We start from the raw sequence: 8,513 nt of genomic DNA on the forward strand, positions 1-8,513 counted from the left end.
ACTAATTGGTGGTATTTTACCATCAGAACGCTCTGTCTGCCTGAAATCTAATTGTGTATGCTATCAAATAGTAAAATGACAGTCAATAGTTTTTTTTAAGATTATAAAGTTCTTATCAACAACTTCATCATTATCGCAAGTCCAAGTCGAATCACAAATAGGAACAAGCGGAATCCCATATTGCGGTATGAATTTTACATCACAACAAAAGCTTTGTCAGAAGTGGGATTCGAACTCACGCCTACAGATGTAGACTGCGACCTGAACGCAGCGCCTTGGACCACTCAGCCATCTTGACATATATTTCATGTACGATCAAAGTCAATAAACACAAATGATCGGGTCTTTTGCTGATAAGAATTTTAATTGCATATTACAGCGTATGACATGGTGGGAGAGTGTACAAATCCTATGCAATCTGTGCAGTCTCTTAATTCGTATGTCTTGGTTATAGATCTGGTAGCGTTGCTTATCTGTGCGCTTCAAATACGAACACGCGGTCAGTACCATGAATGAGGTTTGATTGACTAACCTCATGAAACGCTGGAATCATGTACATTCGGTCTTGATCCCCCTCTGTCTATTGTAGTTATTTGAAGATTGTACTTTCTATACAAACCTGAATACCTGTATGTATGAGGCCAGAGATCTTTGAATCTAGCAAAGGAAACTAAAGAAATGATATGACACTGAATGTGGCAATTTCCTTACTCCCTGGACTGATTTTAATGGTACAATTCATTTTAAATATGCCACATAATTACTACATATCGAGGAGGAAATGGGTAGTCGAGAGGAAAATTGACTGAAACATAGCCGGTGACTGATTTGTTGTCGAACCACCTTGTCTTGAACTGCTATCACGGTTTAACTCAAAACCCCACAAACACACTGATATACGCAAAGCAAACTTTCTAGAAGTAATCTATAGTAGAACAAGTTGAGTCAAAGCTGTATTTGCCATCTTTATTTCAAATTAGATGCAACCATAATTGTATGGAGAGACTACTGGTCACTTAAGTGGAGTTATCCCCCTGATTTTAAAAATGCCTTGATCAATAGAAGCCTAAATTACAGGGTAACATTAAACCAATTAATCCATTTGTCAGGGGTAATTTGATCACAACAGATAATAAAACATGCTGCATTTCCCTGTAATGTAGTACATACTAATTTGAATCCGAATAAAATAATACGCTAATTCTACCATGCCTTGCTAGATTAAAATCCAATCAGAAAATACTACATGTGCACAACGTAGTCAGTGTAGTGAATATTCAAATAAAAGTTATGTAGCCTACAACACGTAAAGGGATTATTGCATTGAAAGTTTTTAGAATATGTTGACTGGGGAAATTGAGAAAATAAAGAATTTGATGGTATGCAAGAGCCAACAATTACATTAAAAATATTTAAGGCATATTATTAAGAAACCATGAATTGTGTAGGGCCCTCTCGACAAAACATCACAATTAAAACAAAAATTTGGAAAATCGGTTACATGATGATCTAAACAAAGGTTTTATAAACTCTTCACATTCTCCCGAATATGAAAGAGCCTCTTAGTCTTCACCACAGACGCACTTCACTTTCTGTGAAACAGTTTAGAGATTATAGAGTTTCAATGTGTTTTGTCAATGATGTTAATCAGCTTTTTTAATAGAATTGTATGTTTAGCACTTGTTAGTTTGAAATGTCTATGTTCAGATGATTATATTAAACAAGGACATATGGAATTCAGCTTTAAGCTATATATATATAGGTACACAAAAGAACAGTTTATACATCAAGACATGTAACTGAATACATAAAATAGTCTCCGAATCTGTTTAGATTTGATGTTAGTAAATATCATAAAAATGGGCCTTCCTTAACAATAACGCGATCTTCATCTCGGTTTAGGCGAGACATAATTTGGAACAATCTGTATTGATATGGCGCTGATGTTATATGAGTTCAGGGATGATTGAAAAAAGTGAAATACTTCAGAGCAAAGATGGTTTAGTGTAATATTTGACAGTATTATTGGTGGCAACATGCCTCTTAGAATAAACGAAAACTTTGTGGTCAGACAAAATTGTACGTTTATATAGTCTCCTCAATAACCATTCAAAAGATCCATATGAGAGTGGTCCTGGGAATTTGACAACACATGAAAATAAGGATGGTGCAAACGGTTAAGACCACATATTTAGATGATATAAGAATAGGAAACACCACGGGAAACATATGTTTGGTGAGGGCGTAGTCCAGAACAACTCTCTGATATACAATGATGTATTTAGAGCTTCCTTTAAGGTAGCGAGAAGTGAAAAACTAGAAAAAAAAACATTTTATCTTTGGTCCAAATTTACTGTGCGCGATTTATTTGGTGCGTAACTTCAGTTTATTTCCAAAATCTAGTTGTGGGTAAACACCATAATTTCCATATCATGTTGAGAGACAGACTGAAGACAAATGATTTAATTTGCATAACAGTTTGCTGACCATCCAGCTTTATCCCTGAGCTTTATTATATCCTGCGCAATCAATAAATAGTGTCCGTTACGCGATAGCATTCGTAACACAGGCATACATTACGCTATGGTATTTTAAGCCTTTCTTTGTGTTTTAATAACATTACATATCATAGGAAGAAATTCTAAAATGAAAAAAATCTGTTCGCTGAAAATGTCCAACGCCGTTAAAAGAGATCTAAATGAGAGTGAACTGGGCTCATATTATAGTTATCCGCAGAGTGGTTTGACGTACCTATCGACAGTTACAACAAAAGTCTGCGCTAAAAATGTCCTGAGTGATTGTCAAGGTGACACCGACAGTTCAGACGACGACGAAATCCTGGATACAGACGCTGGTTCATGGTAGAACTACAGTCTGTAAATATAATTGGCAGTGATGTATTGATGTTTCGTTACTGTAAAAAGGGAATATTTTTTTGATGAAAATACGAACATCCGCCATGGTTGAGGGGGGAGGGTCGTCGTTACATGCAACTCTGGCGTCGAAAAAGAGTGTACATTCTTTCGATGTAAATCGTAAGCTGGTGACCGCAGCTCGTGGCATTCGGAAGGGTCGTCATGCAATGCATAAATTTAGCCGTTACATAAGATTACCGCCTCTTCTATCCGGAGCCACTCTTTAACACCTTCCAGCTCGTGGTTCTCTGTGAGCATGGTCAACGCCATATTTCGTTTTTTCGTCGGGAGGAAAAAACAGTGCAGACTTGGAGCTAATTGGATATAACAAGTCCAATAACGGAACACTCTCCATAGGCTGAGAGTAATGCAAAAATATCTGTACTTGAAGGCATGTATATCCCGTAAGTAAATATATGCTGTCATGATGGCCAACCCTGTGTTTAGAGAACCGATAGTACTGTTGATGCTGTTCAATATAACAAAGGGACTTGAATAAATTAATTGATCAGTACGCCATCTTGTTCAAATTAGCACCCACTTTCAATGAAACTTTTTAAGAAACAACGAACCAATTGTTCAACAACAGTTTTTATGGAAACTAAATTTTGACTATCATAACTAATGAAGATCTCATCTTTTAACACTTTTCTTTACACTAACGATGTATAAATTACACAATTTATTCGCCACAAAATGAGCTTAAATATGCCACGAGAACATGGAGACTTTCATGAAATTTAGTTCATAAAGTTCAACGGACTATGAGACACATACAAATTCCGAGACGTCATTTAAAAGATCATTATCTTCATAAAACAACAGAGAAAGACCAGAAAAATAGAAAAAAAGAAATCTAGAAACGAACAATTCCGCAAAAAGCTCTATGTTTAGGAGGTTCACGGGAGCGATCGTAACTTAATCCCCTGAAAAAAATAACACGAAACACATTTTAACATGATCGCATTCTGCTATATCTCAGCTTTCTAAAAACATGCTTAAATAGTAACTGGCGAGGAAAGTACAAATCTCAATTAAATTATTACTTGTGTTTTCTCTCGAGAAAATAATATTTTTAAATAATTCACAAACGGGAATGCATAAGTTCAAATGTCAGCTGGAATAGCTTGTGAGAAATTTAGAGGTGATACATATATTCCACTGCTTATACGTCGTACTTTGAAAAATCACAGTGAGAGTTTGGCAGCTGTGACTAATTCTGTTTTAATTACTTGATTAGTACCGACAAAAAATCGTCGGGGGAAGTGAAAAACAACATCGTTCTAATAGGCGAGTGTCGGGTTTGGGGCACCGCGGAGGGCGCTACTCACGAGACCTCGCCAGGATTGGAAAACATCCAGTGTTGAGTCTAGTCTTGGGAATTGGTCAACCAATAACAATAAGAATGGTGCAAAAAGAGAAAACGAAGACAACATAATGAGAGAAAAAGTACAAGAATGGGAAACACCACGGGACACATGGGTTGTGTGAGAGCGTGGTCGAGAACAACTCCCTGGCTATGATGTTACCTACATAGACACGGGTTGCTTCAATTTAACATGAAAGGAATGTTTTCTAATTAATTCATCCATCAACAAATCACAGTCACAACTATTTTGTACAGAAACGGGAATGCTTGTGAGAAATTTAGAGGTGATACATATACTCTACTGCTAATACATCTTACTTTGAAAGATTACAGTGCGCGTTTGGCAGCTGTGACTAATTCTGTTTTACTAATTCAACTAATTATATGTCGCACATTTGTATTTATAAATATTTAATGTTTGATTCACCTTTGATAGGTCAAACAAATGCCCGCTCTTGTGCATAAAAGCAATATCTTTTATTTTAAATTTCTTTACAATATTGTTATGGCTTAATATTCCTTTTGTACGATGTTTGTTTTTGTCAATATTGGTTATATAATACATTCATGTTGACGGATGTTATGGCCTCAACATTGGATAGGTCATCTGGAGGTCAGGTGAATAGATATTAACAGCTTTGAGATATCTCATCTGTATAAGAATTGCATAATTATAATTACTATGTGTAATTGAATTGCCTATTACAGAATGTTTCAGTAGAAAACGTGCAATAAATGGCTGCTGTTCCACATCTTCACGAATACCTAATACAGTTCTGATTTACAAGTTCATTTGAAATTCTAATGTCACTTAATTAATGAATACACTTGTTACGTAATGCCAACTCACACAATAGAATGGCTTTAAGTTCAAGGGCAAACTTATGTAATCGTAATGAATTGAAATATTAAACTGTTATATATTCTGATATATAACTATGAACATTACAAATCTTTCCCAACGATGTTTTACATTTTAAAATGACCTGTTTATTTATTTTTGAAGATTCGTGTGATAATAATCTGCAAATCATACAGACAATGATTGGAATAATCACATGCCAAAATATTAAAATAACTAAGTAAACCATCAGATCTGAAGACAGATATTTCTTTTGTACGATATTTGATTACATTACAAATGCATGTTGGATGATGTTATGGCCTTATAGTCCAGTCATTCTAGCAAAAAAGGGGGGCCAACCCATAACAATTGCAACCGAAATAATTTCTTCACAGTGCTTTTCAGAAAGGTATCTAGATTGACAAACTAAAAGTCTAGGAAAATTTAGGCTTTCGAAATATACCTAATTTGCATATATTCAAAATGGCCGTTTTGCACATTTTTAGAACAGGGATTAACTATTTGGACATATCTTTAATTCTAGATGAGATATTTTAAAAATTCATGATGCTATGATACTGTTTTGTGTCGGAGTATGAGAGAGCCAATTGTGTTGATTGGGTAGACAGACGTTGGTAGCCCACTCTGAGTGAGTCAACTGAAAGCCTTGATGCATGTAAGTGGTACACCAATGGGCTCTAAGGCAGTGCGCCGTCCGGTTGGGACAGCAGATCTGGAAGTCCGGAAGCACCCCTGGTGTTTTGACTAACATTTCCAACAGTAGTGGAAACCAGACCTTGCTTGGCCCGTTGGGTGCCACTCGCGTCAAAGTGCAGATGTGCTCAGTACCCAGTGAATAGCGGGAAGGGAGGAAAGGCGTACACATCCATGTGGGTCCACAGAGGGGCGACAAAGTGTCCCTGGCCCGGGCTCCTGGAGTAGGCAGGAGTGTCTTGTACATCAGGAGCTTGACGTTCCAGAGTGAGGTGAATAGGTCTAACTTTGGACTGTCCCATCGTCTGGAGGTTACCTATTAGGGTATCTACCACTCCGCATTCTGGAGACGGAGCTGCTACGAGAGGGCGTCCGCTTGACTGTTTTTTCTTGCTTGACTTTCGCAGGGAACTACCCTGCAAACCGCTCACATCATTCCGATGATCCGCATTAGTTCACGGAGGGACACAGAGAGAACACTGACTAGGCGTTTAGCTAGGATGTTTAGGCAACGAGTCTGCAGCGACCGTACCAAGCCCACCTCCATGTCAAACTCCCTGGCCAGGAACACCAACTGTTGGCTGAGAGTGGGACTTGCTTGATTTACTAGGAAGCACATCTTGTCTAGAAAATCTGGTATTAGCCTTACTGTTTGACTAACCACTCTTTTTTGGGTTGTGTAGCAACCAGCCATCTTGGTACACGTTGATGTGTACCGATGTGATGTGTATCACGCTCGACTACTTGGCCCAACTTGGTGAATCGAGGCAATCTCTGACTCCCTGGGTGTATCGGTATGTGCGTGTAAGTATCGCTCAAATCTAGCGAGGCTAACCAGTAGAAACACAACACGGAGAATAATATGGTGTTCGGCGTTTCCAGTAAGCTCATACAGACACAACAAAATGTATTGATGTAGTCTGCTTAAGCCCAAACCAGGGCTCAGCTACCTGTAGTCTCAGTTGTAGTCTTTGGAACCACCAATACTTGCGAGTAGAAGCCCTGTCTTAACGCCGGGTCCCCTATCCTGTGCATAGCGCCCTTTGTAAGCAAACTATCTACTTCCTGTCAGATTGTTCCCGCTTTGCAGGGGTCCCCTGGTAGTGCCACGAATGGGAGCTGGTGCCAGGGGGTGGAGATTGCAGCGGGATCTTGTAACCGTGTATCGCCACCTGGAGAGTCCAGGGATCGGTTACACACTGCCTCCATGGGTTCGGCACATTGGGGTGATCTCTCCTCCGCTGAGGTGAGACCCTGCGAGGCATGTAAAAGTCGATAGGTTACGACTCGGCCTCCCGCCGAACATATGCCCACCCCCCTAGTCGCATGCGGAAGCATCAAACCTGCTTTTCTTGCAAGCTGGGTAGGCGACCCATGAGGAAGAGGGGGGCACCATCTGGTCCCTTCTTCCTGGGGGCCCATCGCCACTCTTTCCTCCCCCAGAAGAGCCAGGATGCTTGCCTCCTTGCTACTTCTGGCCAGTGGGTGCCGATTTTGGTCGTTACGTTGGGGTCCTTACTGCTTACCTTTTGCAGAAGCCAAACTGGCTTACAGGTCTCACCTTTACCAACTGGTCAGTGGGATCCCGAAGCACCGAGACTGCTCCTTCCATCCTCAAAAAAGAAGAGGATGATCTAGCCTGCGTAACTGAGACGGTGGTGCGCCCAGTGAAAACAGCCAAAACCACATTCCACTGTACAGAGGCAGCCCCTGCCACGAGAGCCAGATGACACTGCAATATTCCGCTTAGGCGTGTTGTGTCCCACAATAGCTGTGTCTGCTGGTCTAGGAGACTGGTGCATTCTGCCATTAAGACTTCAGAATGCTGGCGGCGCAACACTTTTTGTTCCAGTGGGCTGGCCACAACTCGAAGGTTGAGGGTCGCCACTCTGCTCTCAGTGCGTGAATTGTTTCCGACTGAAAGGTCGAAATATTCCATGAACCCCCTTTGCCGGAAGGCTCTGATTGGGGCGCAAGATTTGACTCCAAACTCTGCTGGCTCCAGTCTCAAACAATGCTCTATCGGGTAGAGCTTGGTCCAGCGGAAAAGGTTTAGCATAACTTTTATCTACTCTAAGGCCTCTATCTTGCAGGGGAACCAAGGTCCGCCCATCAACACCGTCTATGCGTTCGCCCAAAAAGCAATACCGAATGCAGGACTCTGGATCCCGGAAGTGGCAGTCCTACCGAGAGTGACTGTTTCAGGATCGAGGGTGGGGGGTGAACATCGGGTCACTAGGATCGATGTTCCCGCCTCACCCCACATGGCGCATGGCGAGGAACAGACTCCGAGGGACTGCCCAAGGTTGCACATTTAAATGATACTATTTTGACGGCCATATTGGATTCATGCAAAGTGATTGTTATTCAATCAAATGTTTCACAATCACATACATTCACACACACCAAACCATATCGCAGCAACTTGAATATCTAAAAAATGTCATCCAAATTTAAAGATACGTCTTAATAGTTATATTTTCCATGTTGTAATAATGCACCAAATGGCCGTGTTGAATAAATGCAAATTAGGTATATTTCGAAAGCCTAGATTTTTGTCAATCTAGGCACCTCCCCGGAATGTTTTGTGAAGAAATTATTTCTGTTGCAATTTGTGATGGGTCAAACCATAAATTGACCGGACTATTAATAGTGTATATTTCTTATGTAG

At 40.2% G+C, this 8,513-nt stretch overlaps 1 non-coding gene across 1 annotated transcript; it reads right to left on the minus strand.

The window, feature by feature from the left end:
- Positions 1–214: 214 nt before the first annotated feature.
- TRNAL-CAG (transfer RNA leucine (anticodon CAG)) lies at positions 215–298 on the minus strand. The gene has a single exon. It is a non-coding gene; the product is annotated as a tRNA-Leu (tRNA).
- Positions 299–8,513: the final 8,215 nt, after the last annotated feature.

The sequence above is a fragment of the Saccoglossus kowalevskii genome, chromosome 7, assembly GCF_978046115.1.
Source record: "Saccoglossus kowalevskii chromosome 7, keSacKowa6.1, whole genome shotgun sequence".
NCBI classification, from domain to species: Eukaryota; Metazoa; Hemichordata; class Enteropneusta; family Harrimaniidae; genus Saccoglossus; species Saccoglossus kowalevskii.